Source organism: Cryptomeria japonica, unplaced genomic scaffold (genome assembly GCF_030272615.1).
Source record: "Cryptomeria japonica unplaced genomic scaffold, Sugi_1.0 HiC_scaffold_89, whole genome shotgun sequence".
NCBI lineage: Eukaryota > Viridiplantae > Streptophyta > Pinopsida > Cupressales > Cupressaceae > Cryptomeria > Cryptomeria japonica.
The window spans coordinates 145,001-157,194 of NW_026728911.1; the positions used below are offsets into that span (position 1 = coordinate 145,001).

Sequence of the window (12,194 nt, forward strand, 5' to 3'; positions counted from 1 at the left end):
GAGTTCCGAAGACTACCTCCAGGAACAATCGGGAACAAGACCGATTACAAGTCGTCGAGTCTGTTACTGGGCGAACACGAGATGCGCACAGGAAATCGATCAGCCCTCACAATGGCCCAAGGCCAGAGATCGGACTGCTACGATTTACCCCAACAATCATCGTGCCACTCTTCGCAGAGAGGTGATAGACGCCAACGAGCTCGCGCATAGCAATCGAGGTGTAAAAAGGGCGTTGAAGGCAGGAAGCCTGGACGAAAGAGGCTACGAGGTCACCTCGAAGCGGTCTAAGAATCGGGCGCACTTGGGGCGACTACCAGTGCCAACCCCTTATCCCGCGGTGCGTCCGACACACAGAAATTTCCAAGGCGGCCAAGGAGCCTCCCCGCATAGCAATCGGGGTGTGAGGTTACGGATGCAGCATTGATAGCAATCGAGGTGTGAGGCGAAGGATGCAGAAGTGAGAGCCGAGGGATGTAGCAGAGATAGCAATCGGGGTGTGTGATGCAGAAGAGATAGCAATCGAGGTGTGCGGTGGGAAGGGCCCAGCAGCCAGAATGCATGAAGCGACGGATGAAGCAGTGATGACAACCGGGCTGTGAGGAGAGGAGGGATGCAGCCAAGAAAGCAATCAGGGCTCGAGGCAAGGGATGCATCAAGGATAGCAATCATGTTGTGAGGCGAGATTCCAAAGGCTAAACGTGAGAGGCTGCAGGGTCGACTCAGAGAGGTCTATGCATGTGAGAGGCTGAAAGCAAGGTCGACTCGGAGCGGTCTATGCATCGGGCGCGCTTGGGGCGACTACCAGTGCCAACCCCTTATCCCGCGACGCGTCCGACAAAGAGAACGTTCCAAGGCGGCAGAGGAGGTTACCAGCCGAAGGATGCAGTAGCAATAACAGGTATAGTTCCGCGGCGGCCGAGAAGACTCACCGCATAGGAATCGGGATGCGAGGCGAGGGATGCGGCGGGAAGGCCCCGACGGCTAAACGGAAGAGGCTGCAGGGCCGCCTCGGAATGGTCCAAGCATCGGATGCGATTGGGACGACTACCAGTGCCAACCCCTTATCCCGCGATGCGTCCGATACACAGATAGTTCCAAGGCGGCCGAGGAGCCTCACCGCATATCAATCGGGGTGCGAGGCGAGGGATGGGGCGGGAAGGCCCCAACGGCTAGACGGAAGAGGCTTCAGGGCCACCTCGGAATGGTCCAAGCATCGGACGCGCTTGGGGCGACTGCCAGTGCCAACCCCTTATCCCGCGATGCGTCCGATACACAGATGGTTCCAAGGCGGCCGAGGAGCCTCACCGCATAGCAATCGGGGGTGCGAGGCGAGGGATGGGGCGGGAAGGCCCCAACGGCTAGACGGAAGAGGCTTCAGGGCCGCCTAGGAATGGTCCAAGCATCGGACACGCTTGGGGCGACTACCAGTGACAGCCCCCTATCCCGCGATGCGTCCGATACGAAGATGGTTCCAAGGCGGCCGAGGAGCCTCACCGCATAGCAATCGGGGTGCGAGGTGGGGGATGCGGCGAGATGGCCCCAACGGCTAGACGGAAGAGGCCACAGGGCCGCGTCGGAATAGTCCAAGCATCGGACGCACTTGGGGCGACTACCAGTGACAACCCCTTATCCCGCGATGCGTCCGATACGAAGATAGTTCCAAGGCGGCCGAGGAGCCTCACCGCATAGCAATCGGGGTGCGAGGTGGGGGATGCGGCGAGATGGCCCCAACGGCTAGACGGAAGAGGCTGCAGGGCCGCCTCGGAATAGTCCAAGCATCGGACGCGCTTGGGGCCACTACCAGTGACAACCCCTTATCCCGCAATGCGTCCGATACGAAGATAGTTCCAAGGCGGCCGAAGAGCCTCACCGCATAGCAATCGGGGTGCGAGGTGGGGGATGCGGCGAGATGGCCCCAACGGCTAGACGGAAGAGGCCACAGGGCCGCCTCGGAATAGTCCAAGCATCGGACGCGCTTGGGGCGACTACCAGTGACAACCCCTTATCCCGCGATGCGTCCGATACGAAGATAGTTCCCAGGCGGCCGAGGAGCCTCACCGCATAGCAATCGGGGTGCGAGGCGAGGGATGCGGCGAGATGGCCCCAAAGGCTAGACGGAAGAGGCTGCAGGGCTGCCTCGGAATAGTCCAAGCATCGGACGCGCTTGGGGCGACTACCACTGCCAACCCCTTATCCCGCGATGCGTTCGATACACAGATAGTTCCGAGGCGGCCGAGGAGGTGGGGGATGCAGCGAGATGGCCCCAACGGCTAGACGGAAGAGGCTGCAGGGCCGCCTCGGAATAGTCCAAGCATCGGACGCGCTTGGGGCGACTACCAGTGACAACCCCTTATCCCGCGATGCGTCCGATACACAGATAGTTCCGAGGCGGCCAAGGAGCCTCACCGCATAGCAATCGTGGTGCGAGGTGGGGGATGCGGCGAGATGGCCCCAACGGCTAGACGGAAGAGGCTGCAGGGCCGCCTCGGAATGGTCCAAGCATCGGATGCGCTTGGGGCGACTACCACTGCCAACCCCTTATCCCGCGATGCGTCCGATACACAGATAGTTCCAAGGCGGCCGAGGAGCCTCACAGCATAGCAATCAGGGTGCGAGGCGAGGGATGCGGCGAGAAAGCCCCAACGGCTAGAGGGAAGAGGCTTCAGGTCCGCCTCGGAATGGTCCAAGCATTGGACGCGCTTGGGGCGACTACCAGTGACAACCCCTTATCCCGCGACGCGTCCGATACACAGATAGTTCCAAGGCGGCCGAGGAGCCTCACCGCATAGCAATCGGGGTGCGAGGCGAGGGATGCGGCGAGAAGGACCCAACGGCTACACGGAAGAGGCTTCGGGGCCGCCTCGGAATGGTCCAAGCATCGGACGCGCTTGGGGCGACTACCAGTGACAACCCCTTATCCCGCGACGCGTCCGATACACAGATAGTTCCAAGGCGGCCGAGGAGCCTCACCGCATAGCAATCGGGGTGCGAGGCGAGGGATGCGGCGAGAAGGACCCAACGGCTACACGGAAGAGGCTTCGGGGCCGCCTCGGAATGGTCCAAGCATCGGACGCGCTTGGGGCGACTACCAGTGACAACCCCTTATCCCGCGACGCGTCCGATACACAGATAGTTCCAAGGCGGCCGAGGAGCCTCACCGCATAGCAATCGGGGTGCGAGGCGAGGGATGCGGCGAGAAGGACCCAACGGCTAGACGGAAGAGGCTTCGGGTCCGCCTCGGAATGGTCCAAGCATCGGACGCGCTTGGGGCGACTACCAGTGACAACCCCTTATCCCGCGACGCGTCCGATACACAGATAGTTCCAAGGCGGCCGAGGAGCCTCACCGCATAGCAATCGGGGTGCGAGGCGAGGGATGCGGCGAGAAGGACCCAACGGCTAGACGGAAGAGGCTTCGGGTCCGCCTCGGAATGGTCCAAGCATCGGACGCGCTTGGGGCGACTACCAGTGACAACCCCTTATCCCGCGACGCGTCCGATACACAGATAGTTCCAAGGCGGCCGAGGAGCCTCACCGCATAGCAATCGGGGTGCGAGGCGAGGGATGCGGCGAGAAGGACCCAACGGCTAGACGGAAGAGGCTTCGGGTCCGCCTCGGAATGGTCCAAGCATCGGACGCGCTTGGGGCGACTACCAGTGACAACCCCTTATCCCGCGACGCGTCCGATACACAGATAGTTCCGAGGCGGCCGAGGAGCCTCACCGCATAGCAATCGGGGTGCGAGGCGAAGGATGCGGCGAGAAGGACCCAACGGCTAGACGGAAGAGGCTTCGGGTCCGCCTCGGAATGGTCTAAGCATCGGACGCGCTTGGGGCGACTACCAGTGACAACCCCTTATCCCGCGACGCGTCCGATACACAGATAGTTCCAAGGCGGCCGAGGAGCCTCACCGCATAGCAATCGGGGTGCGAGGCGAGGGATGCGGCGAGAAGGACCCAACGGCTAGACGGAAGAGGCTTCAGGGCCGCCTCGGAATGGTCCAAGCATCGAACGCGCTTGGGGCGACTACCAGTGACAACCCCTTATCCCGCGACGCGTCCGATACACAGATAGTTCCGAGGCGGCCGAGGAGCCTCACCGCATAGCAATCGGGGTGCGAGGCGAGGGATGCGGCGAGAAGGACCCAACGGCTAGACGGAAGAGGCTTCAGGGCCGCCTCGGAATGGTCCAAGCATCGGACGCGCTTGGGGCGACTACCAGTGACAACCCCTTATCCCGCGACGCGTCCGATACACAGATAGTTCCGAGGCGGCCGAGGAGCCTCACCGCATAGCAATCGGGGTGCGAGGCGAGGGATGCGGCGAGAAGGACCCAACGGCTAGACGGAAGAGGCTTCAGGGCCGCCTCGGAATGGTCCAAGCATCGGACGCGCTTGGGGCGACTACCAATGACAACCCCTTATCCCGCGACGCGTCCGATACACAGATAGTTCCGAGGCGGCCGAGGAGCCTCACCGCATAGCAATCGGGGTGCGAGGCGAGGGATGCGGCGAGAAGGACCCAACGGCTAGACGGAAGAGGCTTCAGGGCCGCCTCGGAATGGTCCAAGCATCGGACGCGCTTGGGGCGACTACCAGTGACAACCCCTTATCCCGCGACGCGTCCGATACACAGATAGTTCCGAGGCGGCCGAGGAGCCTCACCGCATAGCAATCGGGGTGCGAGGCGAGGGATGCGGCGAGAAGGACCCAACGGCTAGACGGAAGAGGCTTCAGGGCCGCCTCGGAATGGTCCAAGCATCGGACGCGCTTGGGGCGACTACCGTTGCCAACCCCTTATCCCGCGATGCGTCTGATACACAGATAGTTCCGAGGCGGCCGAGGAGCCTCACCGCATAGCAATCGGGTTGCGAGGCAGATTATTGGGAAGGGAACCCCCTGGGATGCGGCTCAAGCAGTGCCCAAAGGGACTGGAATGCGGAATCACATCGAGAGACCCAAATGCTATACGAGGGCTCAAATCGAATTATCGATTTGGCCACGACATGGACGCATCGGAACGACTACCTTTGCCGAACCACTCGCAATTGCATCCATACCGAAACCAATAGACATTTCCGTTAGAGCCCTCGCATAGCATTCGGGAATCTCGCATGCCCCTCTAAATCGACCAATGCTGGCGCTCAATGAAAATCCGAGCGCTACCACCGTTCGAGCGCCAGCATTGGTCGAGTTAGAGGGGCACGGGGGAGAATGCTCCAGTCAACACCTCCCCTATATAAGTTATTTGTCCGATTCTCGCACAACCGTAGTCTGCCTCGTCGAATCAAACAACGGTCCCAGATTCCGACTTCCGTTCCGTAGAGACCCAAAAGCTAGATGGAGGCTCGCAAGAAAGAGAGTCGGCGCATAGCAATCGGGTTTCTCGAACGTTTAGGGACCGAGCTCACTTGCGGATAGGGCAAAATCCGCCAAGCAACCCAAAAGCTAGACGGGGGCTCGAATCGAATCGCCTAGGCGGCCACAACAACGACGTGTTGGATCGACTACCAGTGCCAAACCATTCAGCAAGACTAGTCTGTGTCGAGGCCGGATAGAGATTCTCAGAGAGCGCCCGCATAGCATTTAGGAGACCTGCCGCGTCCCTCACACTCGACAAATGGTGGTGCACGTTTATAAATCCGAGCGATCCCAACCCTTTCAAGCACCAACATCGGTCGAGATAGAGGGGCACGGAGGGGGCTGCGTGAGACAACACAGTCCCCTATATAAGTTATTTGTCCGATTCTCACACATCCGAAGAATGGTCATCAAATCGGACAACAGCCCAAACTTCCGACTTCCGTCCCAGAAAGCCCAAGAGCTATCTAAAACGTTCATGGCCGGAACTCGATCGCGGCTATACCAGTCCGCCAAGCAACCCAAAAGCTAGACTGGAGCTCTAGTCGAATCACCTCTGTGGCCATTGCAAGGACGTGTTGGAGCGACTACCATTGCCGAACCATTCCGCAGGTCGAGTCCATACCAAGGCCGCATAGAGATTCACGATGAGCTCCTGCATAGCAATCAGGAGACTTGCCGTGTCCATCACAATCGATAAATCCTGGTGCAAGATTTTTGCATCCGAGCGCTCCAACCAGTCGAGCACCAGCATCAATCGACATAAACGGGCACGGGGGGAGGATGCTCGAGAACACTACCTCCCCTATATAAGTTATTTGTCCGATTCTCAAGCAGCCGAAGTCTGGTCATCGAATCGGGTCAAAGACCACAACTTCCGACTTTACCCACAATGCAAGTCATCGAATCGAACATCGGCCCCCGAGTCGGACTCCATGCGTATGTCAGGTCATCGGACCCAAATTCCGCCTTCCTGCGCATGGCGGGCCATCAATATCAACTCGGTCATCGGACCCAAACTCCGCCTTTTTGCGTATGGCACGCCTTCAAATCGGTCATCGGACCCAAATTCCGCCTTCCTGTGCATGGCGGGCCATCAACATCAACTCGGTCATCGGACCCAAATTCCGCCTTTCTGCGCATGGCACGCCATCAACTCGGTCATCGGACCCAAATTCCGCCTTCCTGCGCATGGCAGGTCATCGGACACAAATTCAGACCTCGCCAATATGCCTACGTATCGAATCGGTCATCGGACCCAACTTCCGACTTCATCCATACTGTAGGGTCTTTGAGGTTGGCGCGGTGCGCTCAACCCAGGGAGTCGACCCATCGAAGCATACACCTCCCCTATATAAGCTATTTGTCCGATTCCCACACCTGTGTAGTTTGCACCTCTGACCAGGACATCGACCCCAACTTCCGAACTCGACTGCAACGACGGCACCAGCGCCTTGGTGCGCACCTTGCGACGCACAGTCCCAACATTCGCCTTCCTGCACATGGCAGGTCATCGGACCCAAATTCCGACCTCGCGAGTATGCCTACATATCGAATCGGTCATCGGACCCAACTTCCGACTTCATCCATACCGTAGGGTCTTTGAGGTTGGCGCGGTGCGCTCAACCCGGGGAGTCGACCCAACGAAGCATACACCTCCCCTATATAAGCTATTTGTCCGATTCCCACACCTGTGTAGTTTGCACCTCCGATCAAGACATCGACCCCAACTTCCGAACTCGCCTCCAACGACCGAACCAGCGCCTTGGTGCGCACCTTGCAACGCACAGTGCCAACATTCGCCTTCCTGCACGTGGCAGGTCATCGGACCCAAATTCCGACCTCGCGAGTATGCCTACATATCGAATCGGTCATCGGACCCAACTTCCGACTTCATCCATACCGTAGGGTCTTTGAGGTTGGCGCGGTGCGCTCAACCCGGGGAGTCGACCCAACGAAGCATACACCTCCCCTATATAAGCTATTTGTCCGATTCCCACACCTGTGTAGCTTGCACCTCCGATCAGGACATCGACCCCAACTTCCGAACTCGACTAAAAAGACCGCACCAGCGCCTTGGTGTGCACCTTGCAACGCACAGTGTCAACATTCGCCTTCCTGCACATGGCAGGTCATCGGACCCAAATTCCGACCTCATGAGCATACCTACTAATCGAATTGGTCATCGGACCCAACTTCCGACTTCATCCATACCGTAGGGTCTTTGAGGTTGGCGCGGTGCGCTCAACCTGGGGAGTCGACCCATCGAAGCATACACCTCCCCTATATAAGCTATTTGTCCGATTCCGACACCTGTGTAGTTTGCACCTCCGCTCAGGACATCGACCCCAACTTCCGAACTCGCCTGCAACGACCGAACCAGCGCCTTGGTGCGCACCAAAAGTGCGCACTTTTGGAGGGCACTTTTGTGCGCTCCAAAGGTGCGCACTTTTGGAGGGCACTTTTCTGCGCTCCAAAGGTGCGCACTTTTGGAGGGCACTTTTTGGAGGGCACTTTTCTGCGCTCCAAAGGTGCGCACTTTTGGAGGGCACTTTTTGGAGGGCACTTTTCTGCGCTCCAAAGGTGCGCACTTTTGGAGGGCACTTTTTGGAGGGCACTTTTCTGCGCTCCAAAGGTGCGCACTTTTGGAGGGCACTTTTTGGAGGGCACTTTTCTGCGCTCCAAAGGTGCGCACTTTTGGAGGGCACTTTTTGGAGGGCACTTTTCTGCGCTCCAAAGGTGCGCACTTTTGGAGGGCACTTTTCTGCGCTCCAAAGGTGCGCACTTTTGGAGGGCACTTTTTGGAGGGCACTTTTCTGCGCTCCAAAGGTGCGCACTTTTGGAGGGCACTTTTTGGAGGGCACTTTTCTGCGCTCCAAAGGTGCGCACTTTTGGAGGGCACTTTTTGGAGGGCACTTTTCTGCGCTCCAAAGGTGCGCACTTTTGGAGGGCACTTTTGTGCACTCCAAAGGTGCGCACTTTTGGAGGGCACTTTTCCTGTGCTCCAAAGGTGCACACCTAGGTGAGCACCTTCGACCACACCTTGTAGCACACCAAACTCTGACTTTCGACTTCATCCGCAATGCAGGGTCTTTGAGGTTGGCGCAATGCGCACAACCAGGGGAGTCGACCCATCAAACCCAACACCTCCCCTATATAAGCTATTTGTCTGATTCTCATACATGCGTAGCCTGCAGGAGCAATTAGGACATCGACCCCAACTTTCGGCTTCTAAACGAAAACAAGGTCTTTGAGGTTGGTGTAATGCGAACAACTAGGGGAGTCAACCCATCAAACCCAACACCTCCCCTATATAAGCTATTTGTCTGATTCTCATACATGTGTAGTCTACAGGAGCAATTAGGACATCGACCCCAACTTTTGACTTCTTAACGAAAACAAGGTCTTTGAGGTTGACGTAATGCGCACAACCAGGGGAGTCGACCCATCAAACCCAACACCTCCCCTATATAAGCTATTTGTCCGATTCTCATACATGTGTAGCCTGCAGGAGCCATTAGGACATTGACCCCAACTTTTGACTTCTTAACGAAAACAAGGTCTTTGAGGTTGGCGTAATGCGCACAACCAAGGGAGTTGACCCATCAAACCCAACACCTCCCCTATATAAGCTATTTGTCTGATTCTCATACATGTGTAGCCTGCAACAACGATTAGGACATCCACCCCAACTTCTGAATTCGTCTGCGTTGACCGCACCAAAGGTGCACGCCTTGGTGCTCACCAAAATCCGACTTCCGACTTCTTCTGCTATGCGGGGTCTTTGAGGTTGGCGCAGTGCGCACAACCAGGGGAGTCAACCCACCGAATGCAACACCTCCCCTATATAAGCTATTTGTCTGATTCTCATACATGCGTAGACTGCAGCAATGATTAGGACATCCACCCCAACTTTTGACTTCTTAAACAAGACAGGGTCTTTGAAGTTGGTGCAGTGCACACAACCAGGGGAGTCGACCCATCAAACGCAACACCTCCCCTATATAAAGCTATTTGTCCGATTCTCATACGTGTAGTCTGCAGCAGCGATTAGGACATCGACCCCAACTTCCGAATTCGTTTGCATTGACCGCACCAAAGGTGCACGCCTTGGTGTGCACCCTGGAGTGCACTTTGGTGCTCACCTCGGTGCACACTTTGGTGTGCACCTCGGTGTGCACCAAAGGTGCGCACCTTGGAGCGCACCAAAGGTGTACACTTTGGAGCGCACCACATAGGGTCTTTGAGAGGTTGGCGCAGTGCGCACACCAAGGTGGGTGTTGAGGTGCGTGCCGAGGTGGGTGGGTGCTAGGGTGCGCTCCATGGTGGGTGCCAGGGTGGGTGCGTGCTAGGGTGGATTCCAAAGAGGGTCATAGGGTGGGTGCCAAGGTGGGTTGGTGATATAGTGGGTTCAAAGGTGGGTACTAGGGTGGGTTCCAAGGTGGGTCACAAGTTGGGTGCCAGGATGCGTGGGTGTTAGGTTGGGTGCCAAGGTGGGCTCCTGCGTGGGTGGGTGCTAGGGTGGGTTTCAAGGTGGACGCGAGGGCGGGTGCCAAGGTGGGTAACAAGTTGGGTGTTAGGATGGGTGAGTGCTAGAGTGGGTGCCAAGGTGGGTGGGTGCTAAGGTGGATGCCAAGGTGGTTCACAGGGTGGGTGGGTTCTAGGGTGAGTTCCAAGGTGGGTCACAGGTTCAGTGCTAGGGTGGGTGTCAAGGCGGGTGTCGAGGTGCCTGGGTGCTAGGGTGTGGATGCCAATGTGGGTCATAGGGTGGGTACTAGGGTGGGCTGCAATGTGGGTGCCAAGGTGGGTAACATGCTCGGTGGGTTCTAAATTGGGTGCCAGGGTGGGTGTGCACCCACCTTGCCCGAGGTGGGTGCCAAGGTGCCAGTGTGGGTGGGTGCTAAGGTGGATGCCAAGGTGGGTGAGAAGGTGGGTGATAGGTTGAGTGGTAGGATGGGTGGGTGCCAAGATGGGTCACAGGGTGGGTGCAAGGGTGGGTAGGTGCTAGGGTTGGTGTCAGGGTGGGTGGGTGCTAGGTTGGGTTCCAAGGTGGGTGCGAGGGTGAGTGTCAAGGTGGGTCACAGGTTAGGTGCTAGGATGGGTGAGTGCTAGGGTGCAAAGGTGCCAGGGTGGGTGCTAGGATGGGTCGATGCTAGGGTGAGTGGCAAGGTGGGTCCACAAGTGTCAAGGTGGGTGCCGAGGTGGGTGCCAAGTCGGCGACTGCTATGGTGGATGCCAAGGTGGGTCACGGGGTGGGTGCCAAGTTGCTAGGTTGGGTTCCAAGGTGGGTGCCAACGTGGGTGCTAGGGTGCGTGGGTTAAAGGGTGTGTCACAACGTGGGTGCCAGGATGGGTGCGCACCCACACTGGCCAAGACGGGTGCGGGTGCAAGGTTGGGTTCCAAGCCCGGTCACAGGCTGGGTGCTAGGATGGGTGGGTGCCAAGGTGGGCACCAGGGTGGGTGCACCCACCCTGGCCAAGGTGGGTCACGGGGTGGGTCCTAGGGTGGGTAACGGGGTGGGTACTAAGGTGCGTGCCAAGGTGGGTCATAGGGTGGGTGCCAAGGTGGGCACCAGGGTGGGTGTGCACCAACCCTAGCCAGGGTAGGTCACGGGGTGGTTGTCGGGGTGGGCGTCAAGGAGCCAAGGTGGGTGGCAAGTAGCCAAGTTGCGTGCCAAGGTGGGTGTCGGGGTGGGTGCCAAGGATCCAAGGTGGGTGCCAAGGAACCAAGGTGGGTGTCTGGGTGGGTGCCGAGGTGGGAGCCAGGGTGGGTCCCAAGGTGAGTGCAAAGGTGGGTGCCAGGGTCAAGGTGAGTGCCAATGTGGGTTCCAAGGTGCCAGGGTCAGGGTGAGTGCCAATGTGGGTTCAAAGGTGCTAAGTTGGGTGCGAGGTTGGGTGCGAGGGTGGGTGGGTGCCAAGGTGTGCTAGGTGGAAGCCCGGGTGGGTCGGCATCCCATGGGTGTCGAGTTGGGTGCCTGATGGGTGCTTCTTGTCAAGTTTTAGTCGTCGGGACTCATTTCGAGCCTTAGAGGTCGTTTCTTGTCCGGTTGCCCTGTCTTCGACCTGGGAACCCAATTTTGGTCCTCGGGTCCCATTTTTTTTTGTCTCGCATCCCACTTTTGGCCTGTGGCCTTTTCGGGGTCGATTCTCGTTTTGGGCATCAGAGCATGTTTCTTCTCCTAAAACCCAATATTTGTTTATTAAGTCTCGGAACACATTTTTGTTCTCGTGGACCCATCATGGGTCTTGGAACGCATTTGTGGTCCTTGGGTCCCATTTTGCATCCCGAAACTTGTGTTTTGGTGCTTGATCCCTATTTTGGGTGCCCACCTTGCACCAAGTGCGCACCCGGGGCAAACCGAGCGCCTTGGTGCACCGGGGCAAGATCGAGCGTGCACCCGAGGCGCCCCGAACATGCACCAAGGTGCACTCGGCCCACATGTGAGCGCAGGTCGTTGCGCCCGAGGTGGTGTGTGGGCACCGCGTTGCAGACGGGACACTGCACGCACACGACGCCCCCTCCAGGTGCACGCACGTAGGCCGGGCCGGGTGCACACCCGACGCCCTAGCAAGGTGCGCGCACCCGGGCAGGGCTCACACTTGGCGAACGGGGCGCACTTCGCGAGGGAGGGTGTGCACCTCGACGGGGGTGGGTGGCCGGGGTGGATTCGCACGTGGGTCGCGGTTTGCTAAGTACACACTGCGACAAGCTCATAACGGGTGCGATCATACCAGCGTTAGTGCACCGGATCCCATCAGAACTCCGCAGTTAAGCGCGCTTGGGCCGGAGTAGTACTGGGATGGGTGACCTCCCGGGAAGTCCCGGTGTTGCACCCT

At 58.4% G+C, this 12,194-nt stretch overlaps 1 non-coding gene across 1 annotated transcript; it reads left to right on the top strand.

Annotated features, from left to right (window-relative positions):
• Positions 1 to 12,075: 12,075 nt before the first annotated feature.
• Positions 12,076 to 12,194, top strand: LOC131864609 (5S ribosomal RNA). Its single transcript, XR_009363374.1, has one exon. It is a non-coding gene; the product is annotated as a 5S ribosomal RNA (ribosomal RNA).